This window comes from Protobothrops mucrosquamatus, unplaced genomic scaffold (genome assembly GCF_001527695.2).
Source record: "Protobothrops mucrosquamatus isolate PMUCROS unplaced genomic scaffold, P.Mucros_1.0 scaffold204, whole genome shotgun sequence".
In the NCBI taxonomy this organism is placed as follows: domain Eukaryota; kingdom Metazoa; phylum Chordata; class Lepidosauria; order Squamata; family Viperidae; genus Protobothrops; species Protobothrops mucrosquamatus.
This window is the reverse complement of record NW_015386559.1, coordinates 248,031-262,484: the sequence shown is the minus strand read 5'-3', so window position 1 is coordinate 262,484 and position 14,454 is coordinate 248,031.

Below are 14,454 nucleotides of genomic sequence, written 5' to 3'. Positions count from 1 at the left end.
AATTTCAATTGGAAGCATGTGGGGGTTAAATTTTGATCTCGGCAGTTGCGTAGGAATGCGAGGTCACATAAAATGGAAGCTCTTTGGACTTCAAGTTTTTCATAAGTCCTGGTCAGATGGTGGATTTCCTCCCCGTAGAGGTACGATATTTGTTTTCTGAGGTTTTCGCGGGTGTTTGTATGTAGGTCTTTAGTTATTCAGGTTTTCTCCCGCGTAGAATTAGAAGTGTCTTGGCGACGTTTCGACGAAGTCACATTCGTCATCTTCAGGCTGGTGTCTTCAGCTTCATGCTTCTGGGAGTAGTGTGTGTGATCGCAGCTGTTTCTTCCTTTTAACTGCCAGTGGGGTTTGAGCTGATTGGGTGGGAGCTTGGCTGTGTTCTGATTGTGTTCAGAGAACTTTTACCTTATCTCAACCGATTGAATCAGTAAGAGATTTGATATAGATCTTGATACAGTATGGGAAAGTTTCTGGATTTAAGGTAAATAACACTAAGACTAAAATATTATCTAAAAATATGACTAAAAAAGATAAGGAGATTTTAGTTTATTTAACTGGTTTTGAAATAGTGGAAAAGGTGAAATATTTGGGTGTTTATATTACTGCCTCTAATGTTAAATTTTATAAAAATAATTATGATAAGTTATGGATAAAAATTCAAAAGGATTTAGATGATTGGAAAAAGTTGCAGCTATCATTGTTGGGGAGAGTCTCAGTGGTTAAAATGAATGTTCTTCCAAAGTTTCTCTTTTTGTTTCAAATGATACCTATTTTAAAAAAAGATTCTAACTTGGAGGTGTGGCAAAGAGGTATCAACAGGTTTATTTGGCAGGGCAAAAAGCCGAGGGTTAAATTTAAAATTATGCAAGATGCACGGGAAAGAGGGGGACTTAAAGTCCCAAATTTAAAATTATATTATGATGCGGTGGCTTTAACTTGGATTAGTGATTGGATTAATTTAACTAATAGAGACATATTGATTCTTGAAGGTTGGGATTTATTTTATGGATGGCATGCTTATTTATTTTTTGATAAGAAAGTTGATCAAGTTTTTAAGACCCATATTTTAAGGACTGCACTTCTGCGTGTTTGGAAGAAACATTATTATAAATTAAATTCTAAAATTTCAATATGGGTAATTCCAGAACATGCAATACAAGGAATCATGAGAGGAGTTAAATTGGAGGGGATTTCTTATAAGGAGTTACTTATTTTGAGGGGGCAGGATTGGAAATTTAAATTATTGGATGATTTGAAACGAGATAATATTCTCCATTCCTGGTTCTCATATTGTCAATTGGTAGATAGGTGACATATTGATCAAAAGCTGGGTTTAACTTTGGAGGATATGAATTTGATAAAGCAGACTAAAGACCAAAGTAAGCTCATATTAGGAGAATTTATAGTGTTTTAATAGAATTGGATTCTGAAACAGAATTAGTTAAAGATTGTATGATTAAATGGGCTCAAAACATCCAAGAACCAATTTTGCTGGATACATGGGAAATAATTTGGGTAAGAAATGTGAAATTTACTCAAGCGCAGAATTTAAGGGAAAATTTTTATAAAATGTTTTATAGGTGGCATTTGGATCCCCAAAAGTTGTCTTGCATGTATCCTAACCTACATCCCAAATGTTGGAGATGTGGTAATTTAGACGCAACTTATTATCACATTTGGTGGACATGTAGGGATGTAAAAGCTTTTTGGATTAAGATTTGGTGGAATATCCAACAGATTTTTAAGAGAAAGATAAAATTTACACCGCAATTATTTCTTTTGGGTATTATGGAAGACTTAAATTCTAAAGAAATGATTTTGATGTTGTATTGTATAACGGCAGCGAGGTTATTGGTTGCTCAAAACTGGAAGAAGAATGCATTACCTACTATGGATGATTGGAGAATGAAGGTGTCGTACTTTGCAGAAATGGCTAAGATTTCCGCATACTTGAAAGATCAATCTCAAGAAAAATTTATTTTGGTTTGGAGAAGATGGATAGATTATATTCAGAGAAAGTACAAAGTGAATAAATATTATATAGCTTTTGAGTAGATTTTATATTGTTTTTACTTATCTATTATATTATATATATTTTATATTTATTTAAAGTTGATACTTTTTTATTAGAGTTAAAGTATGTTAATATTTGATTGTATTATGTTTGGGTAGTTTTATTTAGATTTGGGATGACATGTGCATAACCCTGTATTCGGTTCTGGGTAGTCCAGGGGGGGAGGGGGGGGAGGGGATTAAAGATGTAAATGTAAATCTTGGTATATTAAAATGTTATAGTGAAATAAGGTATTTGAAGAAGATGAGATGCTCGGCTGGCGCCCCCAAACTGCGTCCGAAGGATGAGGAAAGGAAGGAGATGGGATGTGTAGGGTAGTTGAGAGGAGGAGGGAGAGAGAGGAGGTAGGAGGAGAAGAGAGGAGGAGGGAAGTAGGTAGGAAGGGTGAAAGAGAGGGTGGACGCAGGCGGGGCTGCTGAGCATCTCTGAATACATAATATGGGGTTTTTTTCTTTTGTTTATTAATGTATACCATATTTGTAACTTGTTTGTTTATTTGAAAATTAATAAAAAAAATTTGAAATAGAACAATTCTCAGAGAACTAACACTGACCTTCAGAGTGATAACAACAAGATGAATGCTAAGGAATATAAACCCTTTCATTCCATACCAGTCAGTTAGAGTGGAAGCAGCTTCTTGGATGAGTAGCAAAATATTTTCAAAGAAAAAAAAACACAAGAAAATCTAGTTGTCTTTTGGAAAAGCACCTTTGGGACAGGTAAGTTGGACATTGTGGCAACACTTTCTTGTATAGAGGTCTGTAGTGGGCAACAGCTGTAAGCAAATGAGCAAAGCTAAATAAATTACCATAATTGACTCATATTTGCTTTTGTCTATCAAATTAATTTCCATTTCATTTCTACATAATTAAGACTTTATATAGAGTATGTCAAATCTACTTTTCCACTGTTTTCAAAATCTTTTGTGCCTGTATCTATCAGGATATTTTCAAAATATAGACCTGTTTGCCACATTAAAGATTCCCTGATAATGTAATTGTAAATGCTTATCTCCAATTTCTGTCATTAAATCAATATTACTATATATTAAGCCATTTATTATTATCGAGAATTTGGAAAAATTTCAGAGAAGAGCAACTAAGATGATCAAAGGCCTGGAGACTAAAACATACAAAGAACGGTTATGGGACTTGGGTTTGGCTAGTCTAAAGAAAAGAAGAAATAGGGGAGACATGATAACACTATTCCAGTATCTGAGGGGCTGCCACAAGGCAGAGGGAGCCAGATTGTTCACCAAAGCACCAGAGGGAAGGATGAGAAACAATGGTTGGAAACTGATCAAAGAGAGAAGCAACCTGGAATTAAGGAGAAACTTCCTGACAGTGAGGACAATCAACCAGTGGAACAGTTTACCCCTAGAAATCATGGGCACTCCATCACTGGAGATTTTTAAGAAGAGACTAGATCAGGGGTAGGCAACCTTGGCTCTTTTATGACTTGTGGACTTCAACTTCCAGAATTCCTGAACCAGCCATGCCAGGACTACCCTGGACTAGACATTCACCTGTCTGAGATGGTATAGGTTCTCCTGCTTGAGCAGGGGCTGGACTCCAAGATCCCTTCCAATTCTATTCTATTCTGTTCTGTTCTAATTTGTGGATCCTATTATTGTATTGAAAGATTATATAAATATGAATTCAAAGGATGCTACAGTTGTCATATGTGATTTTATTTAGTATGTATCCCTAGAAACACAGGGGTTAGATGCTTATTGCCAGTTATCACACCAAATCATAGTTTAAAAAGAATGATAATTATTCCAAACTCCTAGATTCATCCAGTTTTCATTTTAGTTCATTGTAGCATATGAAAACATGACTAGGCAAAATTTGTAATAGGCAGACAAAAATTAAGCCTGCAGCTTATATTAAATCACATGCCAGTTAAATTAATAAACCAGATAGTTTGTTTCACACATTTTTTTTCTTCAGAAAATGTGTAAATCACCAACTGTCTCAGGCGAGGTTCCCGATCCCAGGGATTTTTTGAAAACAGTTTTGCGTTCATTAAATTACTGACTTTACTGAGTTGGTTCTAGTGGAGGAGTTTGTAAGTTTTATAAACAAATATATGAAAAAATAAAACCTCGATGAATTCTGCTAGTTTATTATTATATTTTAAGCATACATAAATGTGACTGATATAGAAAATAAATTACATTTATTTGCATGAATTAAATATAAAGTTGAAATCTCAATCAGTTAAAATGGCAAATGCCGACAATTGTTCAGAGAAAAATAGTTTGTATATGGGTTTAAGATACAGATAATTCTAATAGTTGGCCAGGGAAGGATGTAACTAGCAAAAATAAGCATATTCCAAAATATACCTATGTCTGCAGTATTTTACAGTAATGACAAATATCTCATTCATGTCATATCTAATGCATATTTTTCTTAGGGTAAATAACAAAATGTTGTTGACATATTTATTGCTGTTACATTGACTGGTTAGTGACTGCAACAAACAAAGAAAGCAGTACATTGTGTGTGTTTTGCTTACATTTACAGTGGTTTGGAATTTATACTTCTAGTTTTTTGGAATTCTTTTTTTAATTGCTTGGACTCAAGTTGCCTGAATAGTCCCTTTCAAAAAAAATGACTGTATTTTCAATTTCATATAATTATTAAATAAAAAACATTTCAACACATTGTATTTATTCAGTTAAAATCATTAACATAAGAACTTAAGACAGGACAAATATTGCACACATCAGCTTTTATTGATTTCAGTGAGGCTTAAGCAACTTGGATCACAGCCTTTGTATCCTACAGTGAATTAGTTTTTTGCTGGGTGTTGTTGTAATTCATAGAATTCCTATATTTTGGGGGCCTGCCAAGTTTTCTAAAGAGTGAGCTGACATAAAATTTATTGATTTATTACACTGATTAACAAGGCAGTTGTGTTTCTTGATAGTTCCTTTCCAATTTAAATGGGTTTATTAACCTGATCTATTTTGCTCATAACTGCCTCACAAATATATGCACTGAACAGTTTCAGCAGATACCGAAGTATATGATTTGAAATGAAAAAGAACAATTTTACCATTGTTTAGGAACACAAGGCCACTGGCGTAAAATTCCTGGCTGCCCTGGAGGAATACCACAGAATCATAATGTCGGAAAGACCATTTAGGCTAATTCCCCACTCAGTGAACAAATCTAGATTAAAGCATCTCAGACAGATGGCTCTGTAGCCTTCACTTGAATGCATCCAATTAAAGGATCCCACTATCTTTCTAAATAACACCTGTCCGTATATCAGCTGCTCTTTCTAGTCGCATATAATACATACTCAAGTGACATTTGTTATAAAACACTAGTACTAATGGATTTTTTTCAAACTCTGGATCACATATACAATCCCATAGAAATTTTGAGAATATAGGATTCCGCCATCCTCATCCAACTAATAGGGTTCTGTAGGGTTCATCCACATAAGCTTAATACAAGTAAAAAGGCCCTACTAAGACAATGTTTGTGTACTGCTATTAATAATATAAAATTGTTCACTTGAAAAATTAATAAAAGTGATGATATAACATGGATATAATTTTAATAAATGAGTTTGAAAAGTTTTAGCCTTGCAATTTGAATATGGATCAACATGCGATTATGGTTTCAGAAGTTTTTAGCCACTGAAGACAGCATAAATATCAGAATACTATAAGTATTAATAGTAAGTTGTAAAGCTTATTTTAATTAGGTCCTAAGTAATAATGAACATTTATATAAAAAAGCAACCAATATAAATTTTCCACTCAAGACATTTCATAAGAAAGCTTCCTCTTTATAAAACATGGATCAGACAGAATCAGTTCAAATGTGCATCTATAAATTCAAAACTAAAAAAATAATTGCACCAAATCTTTTATCTCTTGATCATGTTATTCCTTCAGTCCTATAGATCATCTCCAAAAGCAATGCCATTTCCCCTTTAAAATTATATCTGTCTACCATGTCTTGAGCAGAATACTCATTTGTAAACAAAATGGTGATTCATTATTGAAGCTGAAGGGCATCGTTTTACCTAGATGTAAATTTATCATTTTTAATGCCTCACAGCTTGATGCCTGAAAATCTCATCAAGCACTCGGAAAGCTTCCTTGACACAGATTAATGACCCAAACAATTAACTTAATAAAGGAAATGAACCAGCAAGTGCAGGTTGGAATCGGTTATAGGAAACTGTGGACCAAAAGTGATCCTTAATGCAAATAAAATTTTAAGAGTTATATGCAGGTTCTATCTTTTTATTTGCTTTGTAGAAAATGATGACTTAGAAACTACTATGTCCATCTTCAGATTAGATTTTCCTGGATATATTCATATTTTGTTGACAAGAGGCAATTCCACTCTCTAAACTCTTGCTCCTAAAATTGCTAGGAATGATGCACAAGTTCAGTTCTGCAGCATTTAAAATGGAAACATAATGTTGAGTACAATTTCAAATGTTATTCAGCTGAGTCAGAAATAAATTCACTCTGATTCCAAAACACACAACTCCAGAACTGATTATAGGGTACCACAAAGTTCCAGCATGAAAGAGCCCCAAGAGCCAGTCCTGAAGGAAATTTCTCAATTTCTAGTTAAATCTCAGTAATTCTCTTTTTCTTAAGAACATATTCCCATTGATGGTTACTTGAAAGATCTTGTTAGCTGAAGTGAAAGACACATTGGCGTCAGCGATTCCCAAATTGAAAATTGAATGTTTGTTTATATCCTGCCTTTATTATTTTTAGAAATAACTCAAGACAGCGAATATATCCAACACATCTTTATCCTCCTATTTTCTCCACAACAACAGTTGAACAGTCTCCTGGTTCCTAGCCTGGTGTCTTAACCACTAGATATTATAGTATCCTCTACCTTCCGGAATTACTTAAAATTGATAAAAATGAAGCCCACAGTTCTGTCTTCTGTTGGAGAAACTTGATCATGGAATTTTAATAATAATGGGGATGAGACACATTCTTTTATTATAGCAAAAATGGTTTGTTAGGGTGTGGGAGGCAGCTGAAGCAAACCTAAAAAGGTTACAACTTCTTTATAGACTTAAGGTAATTAAAATATGCATTGGATTAAGTAGAGCAAAACTAATGGCTGAATATAGCAACATAAGTTGATTGGATATGCCTGCTGATTAGGTGAAGATGGTAATTAAGGTGGAACTACAAAGAAATATAGACAAAAATGGTATTTTTTGAATAAAAATTACTATTCTTATATTGCTTTCTGTATTAACTCCCAGTGGCTTTCCTCCCAGAGTTCTCATCTCCTGGTATCCTAATCAACATTCATGTGTTTAAAAGTGTTATACAGGAGCTGACAACTTATTTTTTTTTGGGGGGGGGGGAAGCTGGATCAGGAAAGGTATAATTTATTTGTATTAACAAATGCCATTTTTTTCCTTCACTTCCAAAGTAATGATCAGGAAGAAGATGCAATCTCTACTATTTTCAATTATCTTGTAAAACTGCCCATCCAAGCAGCTGGAATCATTAGACTTTCTTAGTGCCCCCCCCCGCCTCCCAAGACAGGTGTTTGGTATTACGGTGTTTGTAGGAATACCATATTTACACTAACTATGAAGAAGTCAAGATCCCCCTCCTACCCCATTCCAAGCAAAATTAACCTTCAAGATAATCAAAGCCAGATTTGAAGCTGGACTGAAACAAGTATTAAAATATCCCCATCATTTAAAAATTCCTGCAGCTAAGATGCTATCAGATATTCCATTATTATTACTTCCCAATAATGAATTCTGGCAAGTTCTTAAAGAGATGGGAGTACCTGACCATCTTATTTGTCTCCTAAGAAACCTATATGCGGGTCAAGAAGCAACAGTGAGAACTGGACAAGGAACCAGTGATAGGTTCAAAATTGGGAAAGAAGTCTGGCAAGGCTATATTCTGTCGCCCTGCCTATTTAACTTATATGCAGAGCACATCATGAGAAAGGCAGGGCTAGATGAATCAAAAGTTGGAATTAAGATTGCCGGGAGAAATATCAACAACCTAAGATATGCAGATGATACCATACTAATGGTAGAAAGTGAAAAGGAACTAAAGAGCCTCTTGATGCGGGTGAAGGAGAGTGCAAAAGTTGGCTTGAAACTCAACATTAAGAAAACCAAGATCATGGCATCCGGCCCTCTCAATTCCTGGCAAATAGATGGGGAAGAAATGGAGGTGGTGACAGATTTTATCTTCCTGGGCTCAAGATCACCACAGATGGGGACTGCAGCCAAGAAATTAAAAGACACTTGCTCCTGGGAAGGAAAGCTATGGCAAATTTAGATAGCATACTAAAAAGCAGAGACATCACCCTGCCAACAAAAGTATGTATAGTCATGGCCATGGTTTTCCCAGTTGCAATATATGGCTGTGAAAGTTGGACCATAAGAAAGGCTGAGAGCAAAAGAATTGAGGCCTTTGAACTATGGTGCTGGAGAAGACTCCTGCGAGTCCCCTGGACTGCAAGGTGATCAAACTGGTCAGTCCTAGAGGAGATCACCCCTGACTGCTCTTTAGAAGGCCAGATCCTGAAATTGAAACTCAAGTACTTTGGGCACTTAATGAGAAGAAAGAACTCACTGGAGAAGAGCCTAATGCTGGGAAAGATTGAGGGCAATAGAAGAAGGGGACAACAGAGAATGAGGTGGCTGGCTGGAGTCACTGAAGCAGTAGGCGTGAGCTTAAATGGAGTCCAGAAGATGGTAGAGGACAGGAAGGCCTGGAGGAACATTGTCCATGGGGTCGCGATGTGTCGGACACGACTTCGCAACTAACAACAACAGTAACAATGAAGTCTGGACATTGATTAATAGTATAGTGATGTTCAGTAAAGATGCATTTTGCCACTTCTTTTATGTTTACATTTAGAAGCCAAAAAGGGCAAATATAAAAGATATAGCAGGTCTTACTATACCAAGAAGGCTTTCCACTTTCCACTAACCACTTTCTGGCTATGAAAAACAGGTAAATATAGACACCAAAGGTACATCTACTGAAACTATCAGTTTTGGAATCCAAGTTGGCATGTATATTAAGCAATGTAAGCATTTCCTTCATTCAGAAATTTTTGGCCTCCAATAGACATTTAAGACAACAAGAAGACATCCTAGAATTGGTTGAAATTCATTAGGCATACGGTACATTATTATTTGAAAATAAATTATTTGAACTGTCCATCATCAGGATCTTATATATTTTCCCATGAGTATGCAATACAGAAAGGATACTGAACAGATTATAGCATAATTAGTATACAACTAGGTTGGAACACTTTTTGGAAATTGAGAATCAAAGTGAACTATGTAGAATGTCACATACTTTCATCTACAAAGAAAATATGGAGTGATAAATACTTGGCAACTAAGTGATAGCACTCAGGAGAGAGTCTTCAACAGATGTTTCTGCAAGCAAATATATATTTTGTCTAGTCTAATTATACTGATCTTCAGAATTTCTGATTAAATCTGATACAGTGACTGTTCCATTAAAAAAATGCAACAGTTCTGAATTTTTCTTTATAAATAGTTGAAATTTGCCAATATTGTAGATCCTTTAGTGAAACTATATTGCAGAATTCTCGTATTCACAGAAACTAAACTGTAATTAAATGGATGATGGTATCTCTGTAATTGCTTCAGAGATACATATCACATTTTTCAGTTACTGAGAAAGCCAATTTTGTTGAAATGGCCACAAGCCATGGAAAATAATTTTCCATGTACCCAGTTGCAATGATTTATGACAAATCACATTCACACTTATTTTATTAGACAAGCAGTGGAATGGTATTTATTACTATTTAAAGATACTTTAATATGAGATACTCTTGCTAGATGAGTACCTCTGTGTGAAGTTTAATAGTATTTATTGATGTTTTCTAGCATAGGCTTTCTAATTTTGCACTTTTAGCAAAGATGCAAATCCAGAGGAAAGTATTATGTATAAGCCATTCTTTCACTGATATTCTCCATGTTGGAAAGTTCCATTTGATATTAATAAAGGATCAACAAATCTCCTATCAACTTTTGCATGCTGTAAAGATTTCCTGCAGTACCTAAGCTAACAATTTCTGGATTGAATTACAAATAATAGCACTGAGGCTATATTTTTGTTTTGGAAGCAAGAATGATGAATAAGTTGGACAAGAAGTGAAACTGTATGTTACTCATTCCCACTTGGACTCATAGTTTAGATCTCTCAAATTCTTTTGTATTAAAAAATATAAAACTTGGGAAAATATGAATAGCTTAAAACTTTTTAAAATTGCACAAATATTTCACGTATTTAAGATGTGAATTGAGAAATGTTTCTCCTGTAATATACGAATTAGGGAAGTGCCCATGGTTAACTGTGGACAACATAGTTACATTTGGTCAATGACAGTTATTTCATTTGACTTAATTATTGCAGGCAATGGTATTCAGGAAAAGCTCATTATTAATCTAATATACCTATTTTTTAAATTAAGAAAATTATCAAACTTTCCTTGTTTTATGCTAGAGCTATGTTTTCCCATGTCTTGCATAAAGATAATTTGCATAAAGCAAGACACTGAATTGGCAAAAAAGGGAGGAATATGGAGTATACACTGACAAATGTGCTTGTAAATTCTAAAGAATTAGGTTCTTCAAATGTTTCTTTCATGTTGCAGATTCTATGAGTGAAATTATTTTCTCCATCTTTTCTTCATATCCAATATGCATGGTTATCATGGCAGATAGGCATTTAGAATGCATCACAGCACTATGAATTTTTGCTCAGTTTTAAATAAAAGGTGAGGTTCCTTCACCAGTGGCATGAAAATGTGTGGTATTCCAAAAACAAGCATGAGGAAGATCAAAATTTCAAAGGATGCTGATAGCTATCTGAGGCCTGAGGGAGTTAAAGTTTAATATTGAAGTATAACAGATTACTCTTCCCTTTACAGTTATGTATATGACAATTTCCCATTTTTAAATAACTGCTAGTCTCCAGAGTGGTGGAGTAGACAGAAAGATCTCTGTAAACAATGAAAATCTTCTGGTGAGGTTGGGTTTCTTTGTGAACTCAACATTGGAGGAAGGAATGTACATTTGAAATTTTGAAAGATAGGAAAGATACATCATAAATAAATAAAATAAGCAGACAAGAAATTTTTAAATGTTTCATAAAATACTAAAGCACCTCCCTGTCGTGCATCCATCAGACTAATCTGATTTTTAGATCTGATATTTCCTTATTAATATCTTACTTAATATTGGAAAAAGTGTTCCAAGCAAGTTCCAGATCAGCAAGTTTCTAGCTTGAGCATAGTGAAGCCGATAATACAACCAATAGACAGATAAAGTACGGTAGTCAATAAGCAAGAAGTCTCAATGAAAAAGAGCAAACAGCCTAAGATTTAAAGAGGAATCAGAGAAGAAAATTCTTAATTCTTTATCTACATCCCATTTCCCCTTGTGGTCAGTAGGCTGTGGAGAAGTTAAACTATTAAAACCTCCTTTTAATTGGATGAAAAGTACTGTTTGTACTGGCAGCTACAATTATGAACAGCTATTGGAAAATCATACTGAACATTTTTTACTATTATGAAATCCATTGGTATTAATGCAAGTATTTAAGAACTGGAAATTTAAGATTGTATTATTAAATGACTCAGTTTAGAAAGCTACAGCTGGATTTACTGCCTGATTCAAGTTAATAGATATGAATTTATCCTGAAATAGAAAACGAAGAATCATGATCTTAAATTTCAGAAAAGCATATTCTGGTTGACTATCCAGAACAGTTTGAAAGCAGAATCAATTATTTAGAGCAGAAAGGGCCATTCTTTTGCTAGATATGTTCAAAGCTGGACAGATATTACCCAAGGATAATTTAATCTATACCCAAGGATAATTTAATCAGATATTCTTCATGGAGTAAGCAATTTGATTCACTGTATAATAACCTGTTCCAGTTCTATGATTCCATGATTACACTGAATATGTAGAACTTCAGTGCTGGTACATTGTATGAAAGGAAAGCTAGAACTTCTAGACTCAGGAATATTTATAATCATATGGGTCCAGTTTTCTGAAAGTTTCTGCATAATTTGGGACAGTTATATAATATTTATACAATATTTATAATTGTATACATATCTGACATTTAAATAAAAAGTAACAAATGTGTTTGAGAAAGGTAAAATAGAACAACTGCAGCACCACTACCATTACCTAGTTTGTGAGCTTCTCTGAAAGTCCTAAACTACACAAATTACCCCCATTCTACATATAATTCATTTGGTGTCCCTTTGATTTAATAATCAATACTTGCTCAAATTGATGACATCATTAATTCAGTTTTATTATTCCATTTCTCATGGCATGATCAGATATTTCTTTGCTTTTTTATGGTTTCCCCTGTTTTGATGTGTGGCTTGGTTTCTAAATACCATTGTATTTTCAGTTTTCCATAGTTTATTCACAGGCCATGCTATAATATTAATCTCCTCTTGAGGGTGCTGCTGCATTATTTTGCACTTGTGTTTTAAAAAATAAATAAAAGCCACCATTTGCTTCTAAGCTTACAACACATGCATGCTTGAATGTTAGTTCACTCTGGAGAATGTAGATATTGTACTTTTATTTGCCGACACCATTTGTTATCTGAACAAAAGACAAACATTGCACATTACTGTGTAACAGCAATATACCACAGTTTGGTGCAATGATTTTCCCCTTGCAAAGAATCTGTTTTAAAAATGTGAATATAATGAATTTTAAACACACACATACACACAGATAGACAGAAAAAAATCTCCACTGTCACATTATTAGTCATTGTGTACCCAAGACTTCCATATTTCATATAATCGTGACTATGAAGCAATCAGGAAGCTTTCAATTGTATCTTAAAGAATGCATGAGTCTGAATTTCACAGTGGCCAAAAATTTACAACTCCAGTTGAGGCAAAGGAGTGAAAAAATAAAAATCTTCACTCTGTATTTGTTTCTTACAATTTTCCCAATATATTTAATGCTTTTTTGACATTCTGCTTTTTGACATTAAATAATTGAGGCTATAATAGCATGACCTAGGAATAATAATTTGGTTGAACTTATTTCTGAATGAATACTTAAAGGGCATTTACAGGTAATCCCTGAGTTATGAGCGTTCACTTAACGCTTGTTCGGAGTTATGCGATCAGTGCCCCCTAGTGTTTACGAGCAAGTCCCAAAATTATGAATATTGCAGCACCACGGCAATCATTCGCCCTTACAAACGATCACAGAGGCTCTGCAACATTCACCCTATTTCCCCCCACCCACCGCTCCTCACAACTGCTTCCCCCTCCCTTCCTGCCATGCCGGACTCACTTAACTTGCAAAATCTGTCTCCTCTCAATAAGGCCAGTACCCGCGAGCAAGCAGCGCACCCATGTCTTCTTGAGAGCAATCCTGCTCTGCACCTCTGCTTTCTTCTTTTCGAACAGAGCGGAGAAACTCAGGCTGCTGCTGTCACTTGAGTGGGGATGACGACAAGGAGAAGAGTGGTCAGGATTTGTGCTACTGTCAGGTCAGGCAAGGAGTAGGTCGGGCAGGGTGGGTGGTTGGCTGGGGGGGAGACCTTGACCGCTCAGGTAACTGTTGCCACCAGCAGCTTGGATGCAGGTGCAAGGGGACTCGCCCCGTGATGCCTCCCCACTCATTTGAAAGCTTTTTTCCTGCCCTCAAACTAAGGCCAGCACACGCAAGTGAGCAGTGCACCCGGGCCATGGACCGCATTGGTTCCTGCGACCAGCTGACTCCAATTCCACACTCTGCCCCATAGGCATGCACACAAAGCAAACACTCCCCCCCAAAAAATGGAAGTTTCCGGGGGCCATGATCTGTTTTGCAGAGAATTTGTGTTTATTTATTTATTTATTTATTTATTTATTTATTTATTGAATTTATATCCCGCCCTTCTCCTTGCGGACTCAGGGCAGCTGACAATCAGTTAAAAAATACACCAATAACAATTACAAAATTAAAATTAGTTAAAAAGAAATATTTAAATGTTGTCTAATTAAAATATGATTAAAAACCCCTCTAAAAATTGCCCTAGGCCAGTCCCGCTTGTTGGAATAGCCATGTCTTGAGGGCGCGGCGGAAGGAAGGGAGATCAGGGATCACCCTGATTTCTGGGGGCAGCTCATTCCAGAGGGTGGGAGCTCCCACAGAGAAGGCCCTCCCCCTTGGGGTCGCCAGCCGGCACTGTCTGGCCGACGGCACCCTGAGGAGACCCACCCTGTGGGAGCGTACTGGCCGATGGGAGGTAATCTGTGGCAGAAGGCGGTCTCGAAGGTATCCTGGTCCGCTGCCATGGAGCGCCTTAAAGA